This window comes from Pantherophis guttatus, chromosome 6 (genome assembly GCF_059756535.1).
Source record: "Pantherophis guttatus breed Tessera chromosome 6, ASM5975653v1, whole genome shotgun sequence".
NCBI classification, from domain to species: Eukaryota; Metazoa; Chordata; class Lepidosauria; order Squamata; family Colubridae; genus Pantherophis; species Pantherophis guttatus.
Genome location: NC_142068.1, coordinates 54,493,919 through 54,506,440, shown reverse-complemented (window position 1 = coordinate 54,506,440; position 12,522 = coordinate 54,493,919). Strand labels below are relative to the sequence as shown.

Sequence of the window (12,522 nt, the reverse complement as noted above, 5' to 3'; positions counted from 1 at the left end):
AATAGCCCTCCTTCTCTTCACTTCTGCTTTGTAATTGTATATCTCTGCTTTGACTGAGTGAAGCTATTTGGGTTCTGTCTGAATGTTTGAAGTCTGTGGGGACTTGGATAGGAAAAAAAGGGGGGTTGTTTCAAGCCCACCAAGATCAAGTGGCTTTAGGTTTTGGGTACTCTGGATCCTGGAACTGGACATTTCCCATCTTTGGTTCTGAATGGAATTGTAGTTTCTCACTTAGACCTAGTACACAATTTTTTAGTACCAGGCTTTGAGAGAGACAAAAATTAGGAGTCTGTGACAGATATTGACATTGAAACATAAATTATGTTATTTCAAGTAGAAATGTTGATGAATATGGAGAGTTTGCAATGAATTTACCAGCCTTTCCTAATCTCCTAATCTTTGTATAATCTTTGTAAAAGTATGGAATACCACACGACTGCAATAAATAAAGTATTTAGGAAAACAACATAATAATCTTTCATTTCATCAGTCAAATAAGAGAAAGGACATGAACAAATTAATATCAACTTCTATAAATAAAGTCTATTATATAGCAAGCTAGGATAAATTGCCTGCAATTACTGCAGGGTTCGAATCTCGCCAAGGCTCAAGGTTGACTCAGCCTTCCATCCTTTCTAAGGTAGGTGAAATGAGGACCCAGTTTGTGGGGGCAATAAGCTGACTTTGTATAAATATACAAAAGGATGAAGGCTATTGCTGAGCACATTGCTGAGCACATTGTAAGCCGCCCTGAGTCTTCGGAGAAGGGCGGCATATAAATCAAATTTAAAAAAAAATGGCTTGTTGTATATAGATATTTTTTTTTTTTACAATCTACCTTCACTTACTATCCAACTACCATCCAACATGTTTTTTGGGAACTGATATTTTGAAAAAACAGGCGGATTGGGATATGTGCATCTGTTTATGTGTCTGAGAGATTTAAGTTTATTGAACATTTTCTTCAGAACTTCATATGGAGAAGTGTTAATATCTAAGTATTTCTTACTGTCATTACATTTGAATTTTCATATATTCTTAATGGCTGTCATTTTTACAATAGTTAAAAGAAAACAGTTCAATCTGTTTGGAGAAAAAAATAGAAAAAATATTAATGTCCATTTCATGTGGCAGGAAAACAAATTGTATTTTTCAGTGTTCTCTAAAAACTAGGGACATTTAAATATTTTCAAAGAATAAACTGTTTGAATAAAGAGCACACATCTAATGATAGGTAGCATAATTTTTGCATTTGTGCTGATGGGAATTTGTTTTTAATTTATTTTAAGATTGATTGCTATAGAGTCACTTGCAGAGATGGGTGGCCATATAATTTAAATTAAATACATAAAGAAATGGACACAACTTGGAAAAATATTTTTATGATGTTGTCTCTACATTTAAAAGGAAAGGGAACACAGCTGCCTGCAATTATTGTGAGTTTAATTCTCACTAGCTCAAGGTTGACTCAGCCTTCCATCCTTTTGAGGTAGGTAAAATGAGGACCCGGATTGTGGGGGCAATAAACTGACTTTGTATAAAAAGAACACCACTGGGGGGGGAGGGGCGGCGAAAGTCCTATTAAGCAGGTATATACAAAAGTATGAAGGCTATTGCTTAATACATTGTAGGCCACCCTGAGTCTCCGGAGAAGAGTGGCATATAAATCGAACTAATAAATAAATAAATAAATAAATAAATAAATAAATAAATAAATAAATAAATAAATAAATAATAAATAAAACCAGTTCAGATGATAAAGTTCTTTATATGATGAGTTTATAACTTCTCAGTTACACCTTTTGTTTCTTCCACCAGACATTTATCTATAAGTTTTGACCAGACGAAGAGTATGTTCAGCTTTATTGCTTCAACAACATGTAACTTGGGATAGAACAGCAGCAATTACAACAAGAGGAACACTTAACAACACTCTGGAAAGTGAATAGTTTAATATTAAGAAACTCCAGTGTGTGATTCTTTCTTCATAATGCATCCTAAAGTTCTAAAATGTAATTTTTCATTAAATCTGAAAAAAATGGAGACTTCAAAAATGATATCTGACAGATCTTTCCTGATTAAGAAATGTGAAGGTGCTAGTTAGCAAGTAGGTACAATATTTTTGTTTTGAAATTCTGCAAATTTTGCAATTTGTACAAAATATATTTAATAATAAAGATTTCAAAGATAATCTAAATGAGTTATGGATGCTGAGATACCCAGTCAGTCTTGTTAGCTAGCAAATGTAATTTTTAAAATTACATTTTTTTAATATTTCATATTTTGAAAAAAAAAAAAAAAAGGTGGGGAGAGACTTAATTTCTGTTGCCCTGGAGTGCAGGACCAGAGTTAGCGAGATAAAGAAGTAGATGTCACATGAAATTTCCTGATTGTATGAACTGCCAGCTAATGGACAGACCACCACAGGAACTGGTGACTTTTTCATTGGATGTCTTTAAATAGGGACTAGAGGATTTTCTTTTTGAAATATTCTACTGGATCCTGGATTAAACAAAGGTTAGGAAAATACAACTTCTAACATTCCTTCAATGTTCAGATTGTATGATTTCTAATATTATTTTGGATCAACTCATTTATGATGAAACCATTTTTAAAAAACTTTTGTATAATGGAAACCTGAAGTTGATTTAAGTCAAGGTTGCTTTGCAATTTATTTGACTAAAGTATATTTGTTATTTAGCCCTTTATTACTCATGACATTGCTATTTCTGAAGTTCTGCCTCTGTTATTTAGAAGAATCAAGCAATACTTTTACATCAGTAAAGCTTTTTTATAGAAAACTGAAGAATTCATAAGTAATTGACATTAATTATTTACATAACTTTTGAATTAACTAACTATTCTGTTACATTATAAATCAGTTGAGTTTTGCTTTAAAGAATGTGAAATTAGTCTCTGATGAACTTAAAATATGGTTAGGACAAAATAAAAATTGCTTCGTGAATAGGAAGCATCACAGAGAATGTTAAGTAAGGGTTGGCTGCAATCACCTTGCTATGAAAGATATAATTCAGAGCTGGAACATTAATTTCATATGATGTGTCCTATTAAACTCCACAAAATTATTAATGAACTTTAGATTGATAGTTGCATGTCAATGATGCAATGGTTTTCTTGGCAATATCCAAGCATTTGTACTCATCAAGAATCTGGTGGTAATATGTGGAAAACAAGACGAAGGATGCTTCTTGTAGAAAATAATTCTTGATAAAGCCTTACTGTTTTGCAGAATATAATCTAGTAATTAAAGCTTCTTAGCCTGGGACTGAGAGGGAAGTAAAGGTGTTCGAGGCATTGAAGCCCACTTCAGATGAGAGATATTTTACTGAAGCAAGTTATGCAATTTGCAACAGGCCTACCCTGTATCCATGTTTTATGTGTGTGAAAAATTGAGTATGACAAAAGTATCAGACTATGAGTAGTTGATACTGCACTATCATATAAGGTCTATTGGTTACATTTGAGCATTGCACTGATTTAGATATAAAGCTACCTTTTCCCCTTGCTAGCCAGACAATAAGTAAAAATCTGATGTATTGTTTAGTGGGTAAGTGTGATAGTAAATAGATTTGATTTACAGTTTATCCAGTCCTTTCTGTAAGAGCTTCCTAGCTTGTAAAATATGCCCAATAAAATGTCTTCTTGTTGTTATGGCTTTCTCAGAAATGACTTCAAAAACAACAACGGGGCAATATTTTGGCAGGGTGCTCTTTGTTGCTCGAGCCAAACTATATAAGCCAACTACAGGTAGTCCTCAACTTACAACAGTTTGTTTAGTGACCATTCAAAGTTACAATGGCCCTGAAAATAGTGACTTATGACCATTTTCATACTTATGACCATTGCAGCATCCCCAAAGTCACATGATCAAAATTCAGATGCTTGGCAATTGACTCGTACTTATGACAGTTGCAGTGTCATAGGGTCATGTGGTCACATTTTGCGACTTTCTGACAAGCAAAGTCAAGGAGGAAGCCAGATTCACTTAACAACTGTGTTACTAACTTAAGAAATGCAGCATTTCACTTAACAACTATGGCAAGAAAGGTCCTAAAATGGGACAAAACTCACTTAAAAACTGTGTCGCTTAGTAACAGAAATTTTGGACTTAAGTTTGGTTGTAAGTTCAGGATTACCTGTATTGGGTTCTTCTACACTTAAGACTAAACAGAATTGAGGATATGGGTCTGTGTGTAATTTTTTCACCCAGTGTCTGTACATGCACGGATATCTTTGGCAATATCTTATTGTATTCAGCCTATATATAAAAAAAGTATAGATGTGTTCTGGTGAAAAAAATCTAGTCCTATAAGGCTCACCCCAAAATACAAATAGCAATATTTGAAATTGAATGTACTATTGAAAGACAGTGGAAACCTTCTGCTGCTGCAACAAATTCTGCCAACAGTGGAATCTCTGATGTCATATTCATACATTTACACACTTAGCAGATGGGAGTCATCTACTAAATTGATGTTGCAAAAATGTAGATAATTAATAAATGCAAGAAAGATACTGAAAATTTCAACTCTTTACTGCAACCAAGAACTGCAAAACAGTATTGAATCTACTTCTGCACCTAAACGTCTTTCCAGTCTACTCTCCAGTAGAGCATGCTATAATATTGGAGGCAGATGTGACCAATAGATGTTTGTTCTAATCTATGGGTGTCAAACTGGCAGCCTGCAGGCTGGATGCATCACATGCAGGCCATGTCTATCCCAGCTCTGCAAATAGGAAAAACATCACAAAAGATCACATGACAGCAACGTGATGCTGTGAGTTTGACACCCGTGTTCTAATCTAATAGTACTTTATATTTTTCATTATACAACAAAGGGAGCTAAATAATAGAGAACAGATTAAATAACAGAAGTTTCAGTCCAAGAACAGTTGCAGCCAAAGGACTAAATTATACCTCTCCGATGTGTTGGGCAACAAACAAACTAAACAAGATAACAGGAATTCTAAGGGATTTTTTTTTAAAAAAATGCATGGACTATCTGGAATAAAGAAGCAAAATAGTAGTGACAAATTAAAGAAATAAGTAATAGAAGATCTGGCTATGTACTTTTGATAAGCTATACAGAAAAAAAAATCTATGAGCAAAATAAAGCCTCTAAAAACAGATCTGAGAATATTACACTCAAAATGAGAAAAGAATCTGAAAATCAAACTTTGGGGATGGATTAGCTGTAGACATTATAACTGCTGATGCATAGTTATAATAAATTTTCATGCCAGTTCTGACACTGGTTATTTCGGAAAAGCAGAAGGGGAAAAAAGAAAGATGAGAATCTTACAAAATATTTAAAGCATATGATTATACTGTGTGTGTACACACATACTAAATAAAGAGGGTAATTATGTAGATATATTTATCCTAGCCAGAGTAAACACTATCAAAAGCTGTACTCATTCATAATGATACTAATGATTTTTTTTTTTGCAGACATGTGCTTCAAATTGTCTCTAGTGTAACCTGTATGCTTGCTGAGATTTCTGAGTGATGAAGGCCACACATCTTAAAGTCACTGAGAAATATTGCTCTAATCCAACCTGTTATAGGATCCTTCATTACTCAGCATTACACTACATTACCAGAAATATGATGTAACATAAACAAATAACTAAGAGATAGATGTATATAAAGCTAAATTTCGTTAGAAAGACATTTGCTAAGTACAGGATTTCATGATCCAGGGGTACCAAATTCAAACCACTAAAACTTGAACTACTACAAGGCTGTCAAACTCACAGCCCATGAGCCAGATGTGTCACATGCTGGCCATGCCCACACCCAATTTAGCGAAGGGGGAAAAATTGCAATACATTATGTGCCGCCGCTGTGATGACACCCCTGCACTAGATGACAACAAAAGATTATTTCTCTGTATCCTTTTGCTTTCATGTAGCAGCTATTCCATTTTTCCCCCTAGTCCTAGATTACCAATGGGAATGAGTCACATATTTTTTTCTAAGATGGTGTGAAATATCAACAGAAAAGTTTTGTCAAAATTATTTTTTTAAAAAAGTCAAATGTATTTACATAGCAAATGAAATACCATTGCATAAAGCCTGGTTACTTGAGAGACCACTTTTCTTCCATAGTAACTGCCCAGATTATTTGATCCAGCAGGTTGGTGTGCTACTGGTTTCTTTGACATCTATTGGAACCAGACGTGAGCTTTCTCTGTCTTAATTTCAACCTTCTGGAATATAGTTATCCCTGAGATCTAGATGCTGGTGTTTCAGAGGGCCAAGAATCTGTGGCTCTTTTCCAGGCCTTTGGCGAGAATGATTGAAGCCACTTGTGGATAATTTGGATTTGCTTCTTGCTGATGCCTGATTTTTTTGCCAACTTTTGTTCTTTGTTGTTGTTGTTGTATTGTTCTTTTTTTCCTGTGTTTTTACTTGTGAATGATCCAGAGTTGCTGGAAGCTGGGTGCTGCTCAAATTCAAGAAATAAGGTGGACTAAAATGCCAAATCCAGTCTGAACATCTGGCTGACCATGTGACAAATAATAAATAACAATAGTAATTGACATAAATATAATATGTAAATATAATGTGCAAAGCTTTCAGAATCAAAACAGATAATATGTGGGTTCTGAACCCATCAGGTTCTAGCATAGAAGAAAGCTGTAACTCGGCCTCCCTATTTTTTCAACTTCTGTAGTACAAACATGTTTGCCTTTGACCCATCTACTTTCATGCTATTCTGACCTGGACTATAGCAATAGTAAGTGATTAAGGTCATTAAGGTCATTACATTTTAGTTTGAATTGGGTCCCTCACAGTTTAACAAGCAGATATAACTGCATGCAACATATTAAAATTAACATTTAATTTACATTTTAGGCAAAATGTTCATGCTGCCTGAAGATAGTTTGGAGCTAATTAAAATCTATTTCCCTTGGCTTTAGCTGATTTGATCTATTATGTTGCACTGCAAAGGTTGACCATTTTGGTAATTCAAAGAAAACAAATGATCAAACAGCCAAAGAAGTTACAAGGGTTACTGCATTTCTTGAGATCATTAATAAATCACCAAGTTGTTCTGGATGAAGGTGAAGGACAACTTGACTTGATATATATATTTTCTTAAGCATTTTGCAAGATGTAATCAGGGTATATATTGCTGATGGGTTGGAACAGAGACTAAGCAAAAGCTAGTTCCTCAGGTGTAGCAATTACAGTGCAAGCTCAAAGGATGAAAAATGAAACTCATGTTGATTATCTTGAGACCTTAATTCAGCCAGAAGTAAATAAGTTTTTACCAGCCAAGACTACATTTGCAAACAATGTAGCCAAAATAGATGTAAGAAGAGCACAGGACAATTATACATACTCACATCACAGGAAGGAAAACCTGAGATTCATTATTTTGTAGGGAGAAGTTAAGTTTCTTGGTTTGCTAAAATGAGGGTTGGCTTGGCTTTTGCACTAAAAGCAATTTGGCTTACTTATCATATGTTATCACAATTTGTGGAGGAAATTTGTGGTCCAACATGCAACTGATAGAACTAGTTGCTTCATCTTACATTAAGGCAAGAGGAGGCTTCTAGATTTGCTCCTTTTAAAGGCCAAATGATAGAAGCAATGGAAGTTTGGCTATGACTATCCTCTGCTGGCAACAGTTGATATGCCAGGTGCAAGCATTTATGAAACAGAAGGCAGCAGCAGCAGTTATTCGTGCCCTTGTCATCTCATAAGCGGAATGTGCACTAAATGGGATTGACCTTCAAGACATTCTAGCAATTGCAACTACTTCAAAAAGCAACACAGCCAATGGACTAACCACACAGTATTCCCATATAACACTAGCATTGTAGGAATGTCCAAATATAATTCAAATATCTGATCCTTTGAAACCCTACATGATTTGAGATTATTCAAATGTAGAACGTAATTGCCCAGTGTGCCTGCAGTGAGTCCCTTAGCTTAGTCCTATAAAGTGCAGTAGGAAGGGTTTCAGAGGTACCATTTCATGCAGGAACTCCCCTCTTTGTGGAGCGCCTTCCTACCAGAAGTAAGATTTGTGTCCTCACTCCTGATTTTTAGAAAGCTTCTGAAAAGTTAGGTCTTGAAAAGAGAATTCGGGGACTGAGACACAAATTGTACCTGAAATGAATGAGAACACTAATACCATGACTTTTAAGTGCTGAATCGTATGTGATGGTTCATTAATACATGGTTATTGTGTATAATTATTAGACTCGGACTATGATTTTGTATGTTTTTTATGGTTGTCGTGTTTTCCTAAAAAAACTCTATTATTGTACTCTTTTTTGTGAGCCACTTAAAATAGGATAATCTGAAATGGCTCAGGAATAATAGTAAAAAAAACAAAGATCTAAATAAAAGCTGTCACTAGTAACATAACATGTATACAAAATTAATTCTCACATAAATCCAAGTATTATTTGAATTGTTGTCACTTTCTTAATTCCTGAAGGACTTACTTTTGACATCACCATCAATTTAGAGAAGAGAACATTTTGAGTTATTGCTGGAGATTAATATAAATCTATACTATTTTTCAGTGGCTATAATAGTTGGCCATAATAGTATACATATTTCATAACAAATGTGGAAATAATGATAAAGCAGTATTTATGCTATTCCATACATTTATTATTTATTATTGTTTTACAGCAGTCCTGTTATCTCAGAGGAACACTTTCCCCAAGCAAATTTCCTAAAAATATTTGGCCTACTTTTATATTACATACTTTCTAAAGCAGTTTCACTGGAGTTTTTTCGATCTCTAAAGCATAGTCATTCTGAATGCAGTTTCTGAACTTGAGAATTTTTTGTAGCCAATGTTCATTATTTCTGTATAATCTAATTCTGTGTATGTCACATGTATTTTGTTCTTGACTTACAATCATTTGTTTAATGACAATTCAAATTATTCTTAAAAAAGTGACTTATGATTATTTTTCTCACTGATGAACATTGTAGCATCTCCAGATCACGTGATTAAAATTTGGATGATTGGCAACTGGTATGTTTTTATGTTTGCAGTGCCCTGAGGTCATGTAATCACCTTTTGCGACCTTCTGAAAAGAAAAATCAACGGGGAAGCAAGATTCACTTAATAACCATGTTACTAACTTAACATCTGCAGTGATTCACTTAACAACTGTGACATGTACGGTCATAAAAGGGGGCAAAACTCTCTTAACAATTGTCTTGCTTAGCAACTTAAATTTTGTTATAGGTTATATAGTCAACACTTGGCTTTGTGCAGAAATCCATCAAACCATCCATTATAGGTGTCAGCCAGCCCCCTATTCTTCTCTATAAGAACTCCATCATTGTTCTAAATAGGATTTCACCATTTAATAGCTTCTCCAGCCTGGAAATTCCTCTAACTAGTCGATTTCTTTGAACAATAATTTGCCAAGCATTTCTTTGCATATTCTAAAAACAACATTCTTCCATTTTTTTAAAAAAAAATCCAATAATCCTGAATCTGCTTTTTTTTAAGGCAGTTTGTTCCATTTTTTAAAAAAATGTCATCCATTGTTGGCTTCATATTTCCAAAACTGTTCAGAGAATTAGCTCTATATATATATTCACTTAATTCAGGTCCTTTTTTTATAAAGACGCTATAAGCAGTTAGTTTGGTTTTTAATTACCTGGTGTGCTGGTTTCTACTACTTATTCTGAGTTGGGAGACTGACTGAATGAAGCTTTTTGGTAGTTTTTTAGATTTTTTAAAATCCTGTTTTTACTAGAGCTTGGAACAGTGATGGCTAACCTTTTTTTCCTCGGGTACCAAAAGCATGCACATATGCCGACACCCATAATCCAATGCCCCTCCAGCACGCCCCGCCCCCTGCACATGAATGCATGATTCCCCCATGCATGCACACACGACCATCCCAAAACAACGCTGGTGGGGAGAAGCCTCGCCTCTCAAAACGGCTGGGAGAGGGAAAAAAGCCTCACCTCCCAAAACAGGGTTGTTTTGGGAAAAAGCCTCACCTCCCAAAATGGCTGGGAGAGGGAAAAAAGCCTCACCTTCCAAAACAGTGCTGGGAGGGAAATCTCCGGAGATCTGGGAAGGTACGGGCAGCAGAAAGTGAGGAGAAAGATACCCCACCCCCACATGCATGCTTGTCTCCCGCTTGCAGGGCAGAGATCCAAAAATCGACTGGTGCTCGAGCATGCGCAGTGGAGCTGAGCTGGGTGATGGCTCGCCTAGCCCGCAGAGAGGGTTCCGCATGCTACCTGTGACATGCCATAGGCTCCCCATCATGGGCTTAGAACAACTCAAAGAAGTAGTGTAAGATCGCATGATGTGGAGAAAACTGGCCCATAGAATCGCCTAGAGTCGGCTATTTATTTATTTATTTATTTATTTATTTATTTATTTATTTATTTTATATGCTGCCCTTCTCCAGAGACTCAGGGCGGCTTACAATGCGTTAAGCAATAGCCTTCATACTTTTGTATATATCTGCTTAGTAGGGCTTTCGGCCCCCCTAAGCGGTGTTCTTTTTTATACAAAGTCAGCTTATTTCCCCCACAATCCGGATCCTCATTTTACCTACCTCGAAAGGATGAAAGGCTTGAGCCTGGTGAGATTTGAACTTGCAATAATTGCAGGCAGCTGATGCTACTTAACAGCACTTTAGTCTGCTGCTTCCTTCCTCTTCCTATTTTACCCACAAGTGAGGTGAGGTGGGCTGAGACAGAGTCACTATCTCAAAGTCATCCAGGCTTTCATGCTTAAGGCAGAATAAAAACTTACAGTTTCCTGGTTTCTAGCTGCTGCCTTAACCACTAGACTAAACTGGCTCTTTTATTATTTTAAAAAAATAAACTGAAGTTGTAACCTTGCAGCTAAAACTACCAAAGGTGATGAACAGGAAGAAAAATTCTTGTTATATTTTAGGGTCAGCCCCAGTGCTGCTGAATGAATTACAAAAATTATAACAATTATAAATACTTCTAAGAAGTTTTCCAATTTTCACTGTTTATTCCAGCTATACAATCTGCACAGTTCCAGAACATTTCTATTTGTATAACACAGTCACACAGAATTCTGCATGCTGTTTGTTGAAATATATAAAACTGTTTTTCCATCATTGTATAATTATCACTATAATTATCCCCACAGTTGCAAATTAGTCTATAATAGGGACCGGGAAATTGCAGCTCTTGAATGAATCTGACCTCCTGAAGGATAGTGCCCACCTCCCACAATACAATGAAGAAGAAAGGAAAATGATAGCAACAAGACAAGGAGAAAGAAGCAGCTGTGCACTCAGTGATAAGGTTAAGTGAGCCTCTTTAAACAGTTTCACATGAATTATAGTTGCCAACTAAGTCTTTAAGTTTAAGTCAAAAGCCCTCAATCCATTTCTGCAATGATGAGTGCCATTTTTGAGAAGGATTATGTACAGAAAGTACTGTCATCATCTGCTTAAACAATTACTACCACTACGTTAAGTGGCATGTTAGATGAACAGATAACTATTCTCAACCTTCAAGCTTAAATTTATTCGAGTATATTTTCTCTGAGATTGTGAATGATTTGCTTCGTTATAATGCATACCATGTTGCTAGCAATATATACTTATGCCTTTTTAAAATTGAACTTGCAAATTAAAATGATATTATATATATATATATATATATATATATATATATATATATAGAGAGAGAGAGAGAGAGAGAGAGAGAGAGAGAGAGAGAGAGAGAGAGAGGAGGGAGAGAGAGAGAGAGGGAGGGAGGGAGGGAGGGAGGGAGGGATGTATTTCTCTTTAGCCAAGTTCTTCCTACGTAAACCAAGATTTTTCTGCAGCCCTAGTTCAGCGAAACCCCAATCCACTAGATTCTAGGCTTTTTTTCTCCAGCAGACTAAGGAGACTCCCAATGGGCAGCAAGGAGCTTGCTGGCTGCTGGCGAAAAAAAGCCTAGAAACTAGTGGATTGGGATTTTGCTGAACTAGGGCTGCAGAAAAATCTTGGTTTACGTAGGAAGAACCTGGCTAAAGAGAAATACACATAAAGACCTACGAAAAGAAAAGAAAACATATACATACATACATACATACATACATACATACATACATGTCTTTGGTTATTCGGGTTTTCTCCCACGTAGAATTGGAAGTGTCTTGGCGATGTTTTGACGAAGTCTCATTCGTCATCTTCAGGCTGGTGTTTTCGGCTTCGTGCTTCTAGGAGCAAACCCGAAGAGCAAACCCGAGAAAACCCGAATAACCAAAGACCTACATACAAACACCCACGAAAACCTCAGAAAACACACACACACACACACACACATACACATTCTTTAGATTATCTCTGTGACAGAATCTGATTTCATTTATTAGATTATTCCTGTAAATAAAACATATGTACACACCTGTTCATACCAAAACTAATTGAATCTGTATCCAAAGGTGTTTTTCCTAGGAGTTAGCCTAAGTTGATTGTCTTTTAACCTACCTGGGCAATGGCCTTGCCCATCTACCAGATT

The 12,522-nt window shown here is 35.8% G+C and overlaps 1 protein-coding gene across 1 annotated transcript in view; it reads right to left on the bottom strand.

The window, feature by feature from the left end:
• The window catches only part of ATRNL1 (attractin like 1), a 489,687-nt gene that overhangs the window by 66,263 nt on the left and 410,902 nt on the right, over positions 1 to 12,522 (bottom strand). The gene's annotated exons all lie outside the window — the stretch shown is intronic.